The sequence below is a fragment of the Hordeum vulgare genome, chromosome 5H, assembly GCF_904849725.1.
Source record: "Hordeum vulgare subsp. vulgare chromosome 5H, MorexV3_pseudomolecules_assembly, whole genome shotgun sequence".
In the NCBI taxonomy this organism is placed as follows: domain Eukaryota; kingdom Viridiplantae; phylum Streptophyta; class Magnoliopsida; order Poales; family Poaceae; genus Hordeum; species Hordeum vulgare.
Window position 1 is genome coordinate 368,552,212 of NC_058522.1, and position 8,288 is coordinate 368,560,499.

Sequence of the window (8,288 nt, forward strand, 5' to 3'; positions counted from 1 at the left end):
CATTGTTCCAGACTACGGAGTCTTGGTCATCTTCCCATGAGGCATGGTTTGCATGTGTCAAATGATTCAAAATCAAGAGACTCCAAAAGTCCATTTGTATGGAGTTTCTTCATGCGTTTGACACCGATATGACCAAGGCGGCAGTGCCGCAAGTATGTGGGACTATCATTATCAACCTTACATCTTTTGGTACTCACACTATGAATATGTGTAACATCACGTTCGAGATTCATTAAGAATAAACCATTGACCAGCGGGGCATGACCATAAGACAAATCTCTCATATAAATATAACAACCACTATTCTCACATTTAAATGAGTAGCCATCTCCCATCAAGCGAGATCCCAATACAATGTTCATGCTCAAAGCTAGTACTAAATAACAATTATTAAGGTTCAAAACTAATCCCAAAGGTAGATGTAGAGGTAGCGTGCCAACGATGATCATATCGACCTTGGAACCATTCCCGACGCGCATCGTCACCTCATCCTTTGCGAGTCTCTGCTTATTCCGTAGTTCCTGTTTATAGTTGCAAATGTGAGCAACAACACCGGTATAAAATACCCAGGAGCTACTACGAGCACTGGTAAGGTACACATCAATAACATGTATATCATATATACCTTTGACGTTGCCGGGCTTGTTATCCGCTAAGTACTTGGTGCAGTTCCGCTTCGAGTGTCCGATTCCCTTGCAATAATAGCAATGAGTCTTAGGCTTGGGCCATTCTTGCGCTTCTCCCCGCTAATTGCTTTACCGGGCGCATCAACTTCTTTGCCGTCTTTCTTGAAGTTCTTTTTACCCTCGCCTTTCTTAAAACTGGTGGTCTTATTCACCATCAACACGTGATGTTCCTTCTTGATTTGCACCTCTGCTAATCTCACCATTGAATATAACTCGGGAATGGCTTTTTCCATCCCTTGCATGTTATAATTCATCAAGAAGCTCTTGTATCTAGGTGGAAATGACTGGAGGATTCTGACAATAATTGCATCATCCAGATGATTAATTTCCAGCTGACACACACGGCTGTGCAACCCAGACATTCTAAGTATTTGCTCACTGACAGAACTATTCTCCTCCATCTTACAGCTGAAGGACTTGTCGGAGACCTCATATCTCTCGACCCGGGCATGAGCTTCGAAAACCAATTTCAGCTCCTCGAACATCTCATATGCTCCATGATGCTCAAAACACTTTTGGAGCCCCGATTCTAAACTGTAAAGCATGCCACACCAAACCAGAGAGTAGTCATCACTTCGCGACCGCTAGACGTTCAGAACGTCCTGGGCTGCCGCGGGAATGGGAGGGTCACCTAGAGGTGCATCAAGGACATATACCTTCTTAGAAGCAATGAGTATGAGCTTTAAATTATGGACCCATTCCTCATAGTTGCTTCCATAATCTTTCAGCTTGGTTTTCTCTAGGAACGCATTGAAATTGAGGTTGACATGAGCGTTGGCCATTGGATCTACAATATTGTAAATACATTTTTAGACTAAGTTCATGATAATTAAGTTCATCTAATCAAATTATTAAATGAACTCCCACTTAGATCGACCTTCCTCTAGTGATCCAAGTGATACATGATCCACGTCGACTACGACATGCCCAATCATCACGTGAGACGGACTAGTCATCAATGATGAACATATCCATGTTGATCGTATCTCCATACGACTCATGTTCGACCTTTCGGTCTCTCGTGTTCCGAGGCCTCATCAAGTCAACCTAAGTGTTTTGCGTGTGTAAATCTGGCTTACACCTGTTGTATGCGAATGTTAGAATCTATCACACCCGATCATCACCTGGTGCTTCGAAACAACGATCCTTCGCAAGGGTGCACACTTAGGCGGAACACTTTTCTTGAAATTTTAGTGAGGGATCATCTTATTACTACCGTCGTAAGCAAATAAGATATAGAAACATGATAAACATCACATGCAAATCATATAGTGACATGATATGGCCAATATCATCTTGCTCCTTTGATCTCCATCTTCGGGGCACAACACGATCATCATTGTCACCGGCATGACACCATGATCTCCATCATTGTGTCTCCGTGAAGTCGTCTCGCCAACTATTACTTCTACTACTATGGCTAACAATTAGCAATAAAGTAAAGTAATCACATGGCATTGCATCTCATACAATAAATGAAGACAACTCCTATGGCTCCTGCCGGTTGTCGTACTCATCGACATGCAAGTCGTGAATCCTATTACAAGAACATGATCAATCTCATACATCACATATATATCATCACATCCTTTTGGCCATATCACATCACATAGAATACCCTGCAAAAACAAGTTGGACGTCCTCTAATTATTGTTGCAAGTTTTACGTGGCTGATTTGGGTTTCTAGCAAGAACGATTCTTACCTACGTGACCCTTTTCATCGAATCCAATTCGACAAAAGTGGGAGAGATAGACACCCTCTAGCCACCTTATGCAACAAGGGCATGTCAGGCGGTGGAACCAGTCTCACGTAAGCGTACGTGTAAAGTTGGTCTGGGCCGCTTCATCTCACAATACTGCCAAAAAAAGATTGGACTAGTAACAACAAGCAATTGACAAAATCATCGCCCACAACTTTTGTGTTCTACTCGTGCATAGAATCTACGCATAGACCTAGCTATGATACCACTGTTGGGGATCATAGTAGTAATTCAAAAAAATTCCTACGCTTCATGAAGATCCATCTAGGAGATACTAGCAATGAGTGGGAAGTACAGCATCTTCATACCTTTGAGGATCGCTAAGCGGAAGCGTTACTATGAACGCGGTCGATGGAGTCGTACTCACGACTATTCAAATCGCGGAAGATCCGATCCGAATACCGAACGTACGGTGCCTCTGCATTCAACACACCTACAGCCCGAGGACATCTCCTCCTTCTTGATCCAGCAAGGAGGGAGGAGAAGTTGAGGGAGAAATACGGCAGCACGATGACGTGGTGGCGATGGAGCTATGTTGTTCTCGAGCAGGGCTTCGCCAAGCACCGCGGAGGAGGAGAAGAGGGAGAGGTAGGGCTGCGCCAAGGTAGGGAGAAGTTGGTGTTTCTTGTAGCCCTCAACCCTTGGGTATTTATAGGAGGAAGAGGAGGAGGAGGGCCGGCCACCCTAGACCAATCTAGGGTGGTCGCGGCGGCCAAGGAGGGGACAGCGGCCAGGGTGGAGGTGGCTTGCCTCCCAAGTTGGGAGGTGCGCCAGCATCGCCATAGGGTTCCCAACATTAGGCGCCCATGGGCCTTGGTTGGCGGAGCCAGCCCACCTAGCTGGCTGGTTCCCACCTTATTTCGGCCCTTGTGGTCCTCCGAGGCTGGTGGCCCCTCCCGGTGGGCCTCCGATACCCTTTTGGTGGTCCCGATACAATACCAATATACCCCAGAACCCTTCTGGTGACCGAAACACGACTTTTCCTATATATAAATCTTTACCTCCGGACCATTCCGGAGCTCCTCATGACTTCCAGTATATCATCCGGGACACCGAACAACCTTCGGTAACCACATACTATTCCCATTACAACTCTACATCATCGAACCTTCAGTGTGTAGACCCTACGAGTTCGGGAACCATGTAGCCATGACCAAGACATCTCTCTGGCCAATAAGAAACAGTGGGATCTAGATACCCATACTGGTTCCCACATGTTCCATGATGATCTCATCGGATGAACCATGATGTGGGGGATTCAATCAATCCCGTATGCAATTCCCTTTGTCTACCGGTATGATACTTGCCCAAGATTCGATCGTCGGAATCCCTATACCTTGTTCAATCTCGTTACCGAAAAGTCTCTTTACTCGTTCTGTAACACATCATCCCATGGCTAACTCCTTAATCACATTGATCTCCTCATGATGATGCATTACCGAGTGGGCCTAGAGATACCTCTCCGTCACACGGAGTGACAAATCCCAGTAACGATTCATACCAACCCAACATACACTTTCAGAGATACCTGTAGTGCACATTTATAATCACCCAGTTACATTGTGACGTTTTATACACCCAAAGCACTCCTACATTATCCGGGAGTTGCACAATCTCATGGTCTAAGGAAATGATACTTGACATTATAAAAAGCTTTAGCAGACGAGCTAGATGATCTTGTGCTATGCTTAGGATTGGGTCTTGTCCATCACATCATTCTCCTAAGGATGTGATCCCGTTATCAAGGGCATCCAATGTCCATGATCAGGAAACCATGACCATATGTTGATCAACGAGCTAGCCAACTACAGGCTCTCTAGGGACATGTTGCGGTCTATGTATTTGCACATGTATTACGGTTTCCGGTTAATACAAATATAGCATGAATAATAGTATATTATCATAAACTAGGAAATATAATAACCACTTTATTATTGCTTCTAGGGCATATTTCCAACATTTACGATGGATGAAGGAATAAGGATTAGCAAAAGGCTAAGCTTGGGGATGCCCGAGGCACCCCAAGATAATATTCAGGAAGTAGCAAGCAACTAAGCTTGGGGATGCCCCCGAGTGGCATCCCCTCTTTCTTCTAACAACCATCGGTAATTTACTTGAAACTATATTTTTATTCGTGACATATTATGAGTTTTGCTTGGAGTGTCTTGTATGATATGAGTCTTTTCGTGTTTTTCTTTGTGTATTAAGTCTTGAATCCTTGTTCGACACACCTTTTTGAGAGAGCCAAAAATTATGCTATGCTTGCTCATATGCTTCACTTAAATTTTTAGAGTCCTGGATTTGCTCTACTACTTCACTTATATCTTTTTGAGCATAGTGTGCGTTGTTGTTTTTGAATAAATGATCTCATGCTTCACTTAGATTTATTTGGGAGTTAGTAAAAAATTTAAGAAATTCTCTCTTGCTTCACTTAGATTATTTTGAGAGAAAGAAAAATTATGCTCATGTTCTTCACTTAATTTTTTTGAGTTTATCAAAAGCAACATATGAAAAAGTCCCAAAGTGATAGATATCCAAGGAGGATATAATAAAAACGTTCATGAAGATCATTGGACAAAATAAAATTAAATCTTAGTAATGGTTTTGAGATATGACAATATGATATGTGAGTCATGTTGATGAGTAATTGTGCTTTAGTAAGAATATTGATGTTAAGGTTTGTAATTTGCTATGCAAGCACGAAAGTCAATAGTTATGCAATGAAATTTATATCCTACTTGTGGTGCATTATTCGGTGTTACTTATGCTTAATGCTTGGGTACGATATTTTTTGTTTTTTGGTTGGTCGCTTCTCAATATTTTTGCTAGCCTTAATTTGGCACTAAGTATGATCACTACTTGTGCATCCAAAACCCTTTGAACCAGTTTTGCCATATGAGTCCACTATACCTACCTATATGCGGTATTTCCATGTTGTTCTATGAAAATTTGCATGTGCCATCTCGAATATTCAAAATAAATTTATCTTTTCTGTGCTCTACCACTTGCGAGGCGGTGAGGGTTGGCCAATATTTTCCATGCTAGATGTGTTATTCTTACTATGAATGTTTATTCACTTGTCATTGCATGATAGTACGGTATTAGGGATGCCCAGACCCAAATGAAAAAATGAATTTAATTTTTGTTGTTAAATAATAAATTTCTTGGAAAGTGTTGGTATGGAGGGCACCCGTGGATACGGACAAGCCATGGAAAGTGAAAGTAATGTTGGAAAAAGGAATAAACTTTATTTTCTATTTGGGAACCGCCTATGATGTATCTAGCATGGAAAGTGCTGGGAGCTCTAAGTCGTTTTCCTTGGTGGGAAAAGTATGCCTCCCAAAATGGTTTTATCTCTCAATTTTTGCTTTGAGCTCTAGCACCTCTACAAATCCCTACTTCCCTCTGCGAAGGGCCTTTCTTTTATTATGCAATTTTTATTTAGAATTTGAGTCTCCATCTTCTCTCATAAAGCACCAACTAAGGGGCACTATGATCGTATTTGAGCATTGGGTGTAGCTAATATTTGAGTCTGTTTCATGAATGGATCAATGATTTAGCATAATTGGCTAGGGATAACTTGCTTTAGTGTTGATATTTTGAAAGATTTGGTTGCTTGTTGGTATGCTTGAGTATTAAAGTCTTCATGTCAAAACTAGACTATTGCTTTGAACCATATAAAAGTCCAAATGTCCATGCTATAAATAAAAGAAATGTGATGAACATGTTAGCCAACATTTGATAACCCACAAGTATAGGGGATCAATTTTAGACTTTCTCGATAAGTAAGAGTGTCGAACCCAACGAGGAGCTAAAGGTAGGATAAATATTCCCTCAAGTTCTATCGACCACCGATACAACTCTACGCACACTTTACATTCGCTTTACCTAGAATAAGTATGAAACTAGAAGTACTTTATAGGTGTGATAGGATAGGTTTGCAATAAAATAAAGAACACATAAATAAAAACTAGGGGCTGTTTAGATAAAGGAACAATTACATTAGTTTAACAAGTGTGGAAAAGTGGTGGTAGGAGTTGCGGAATTGTCCCTAAGTAATTGACTACGTTACTAGACCGATAGCAAGTTTTATGTGGGAGAGGCCACTGCTAGCATGTCATCCCTTACTTGGAATTCTATGCACTTATGATTGGAACTATTAGCAAGCATCCTCAACTACTAACATTCATTAAGGTGAAACCCAACCATAACAATAATATATATTGGTCCCCCTTCAATCCCGTATGCATCAATTTCTATGCTAGGCTGAAGCTTCTGTCACCCTTGCCCTCCAATACATAGTCCTATCAACATACTACTAACCCTATAGTGTGATCCACGCGTGCGCTCATATGATGGGCACCAAAGGACAACAACATAACCACAAGCAAATTAAACCAATCATAGCAATTCATCAATCACCGTTAGGACAACGAAAATCTACTCAGACATCATAGGATGGAAACACATCATTGGATAATAATATGAAGCATAAAGCACCATGTTCAAGTAGAGGGTACAGAGGGTTGCGGGAGAGTGGACCGCTGAATATAGATGGGGGAAGGTGATGGAGGTGTTGGTGAAGATGACGGAGGTGTTGGTGTAGATCGTTGTCACACGATGATGTCCCAGGCGGCGTTCCGGCGCCGCCGGGAGAGAGGGGGTGAGAGCCCCCTTCTTCTTCTAATTCCTTGACCTCCTCCCTAGATGGGAGAAGGGTTTCCCCTATGGTCCATGGTCTCCATGGCGGCGGAGGGGTGAGAGCCCCTCCGAGATTGTATCTCTCTCTCTGTGTCCTTCTGTTTCTGCGCTCCCAGATTCTGGACTTTCACCGTTTCTTAAATTCCTGGAGATCCGTAACTCCGAGTGAGGTGTCCTTTTAACACGATTTTCTTCCGGATATTATCTTTCTTGTGGCTAAAGAAGGGCCCCAACCGCCTTAGGGGTTGGTCACGAGCCTGCCAGGCGCGCCTCGGGGGGTAGGGCGCGCCTCCTGGGCTCGTGACCCCCTCGGGCATCGTTTCGCGTTGATTCTTCTTCCCAAAAATCATAAATATTCCAAAAAAATCCCCGTAGGTTTTTTATTGCGTTTGGACTTCGTTAGGTATGGATATTCTGCGAAACAAAAAACAGGCAACAAACAGGAACTGGCACTGGATCAATATGTTAGTCCCAAAAATAGTATAAAAAGTTGCCAAAAGTATATGAAAGTTGTAGAATATTGGCATGAAACAATCAAAAATAATAGATACGATGGAGACGTATCAGCATCCCCAAGCTTAATTCCTGCTCGTCCTCGAGTAGGTAAATGATAAAAAAGATAATTTTTGATGTGGAATACTACCTAGCATAATCTTGATCATATAATCTAATCATGGCATGAATACTAAAACGCGAGTGATTCTAAGCAATAGTCTACCATTTGACATAAAGACAATAATATTTTAAGCATACTAACAAAGCAATCATGTCTTCTCAAAATATCATGGCCAAAAAAAGTTATCCCTACAAAATAATATAGTCTGGCTATGCTCCATCTTCCCCACACAATGTATTTAAATCATGCACAACCCCGGTTTTAGCCAAGCAATTGTTTCATACATTAGTGTTCCCAAACCTTTTCAACTTTCACGCAATACATGAGCGTGAGCCATGGACATAGCACTATAGGTGGAATAGAATATGGTGGTTGTTGAGAATACAAAAAGGAGGAGATATTCTCACATCAAATAGGCGTATCAACGGGCTATGGAGATGCCCTTCAATAAATATCAATGTGAGTGAGTAGGGATTGCCATGCAACAGATGCACAAGAGCTATAAGTGTATGAAAATTCAAAAAG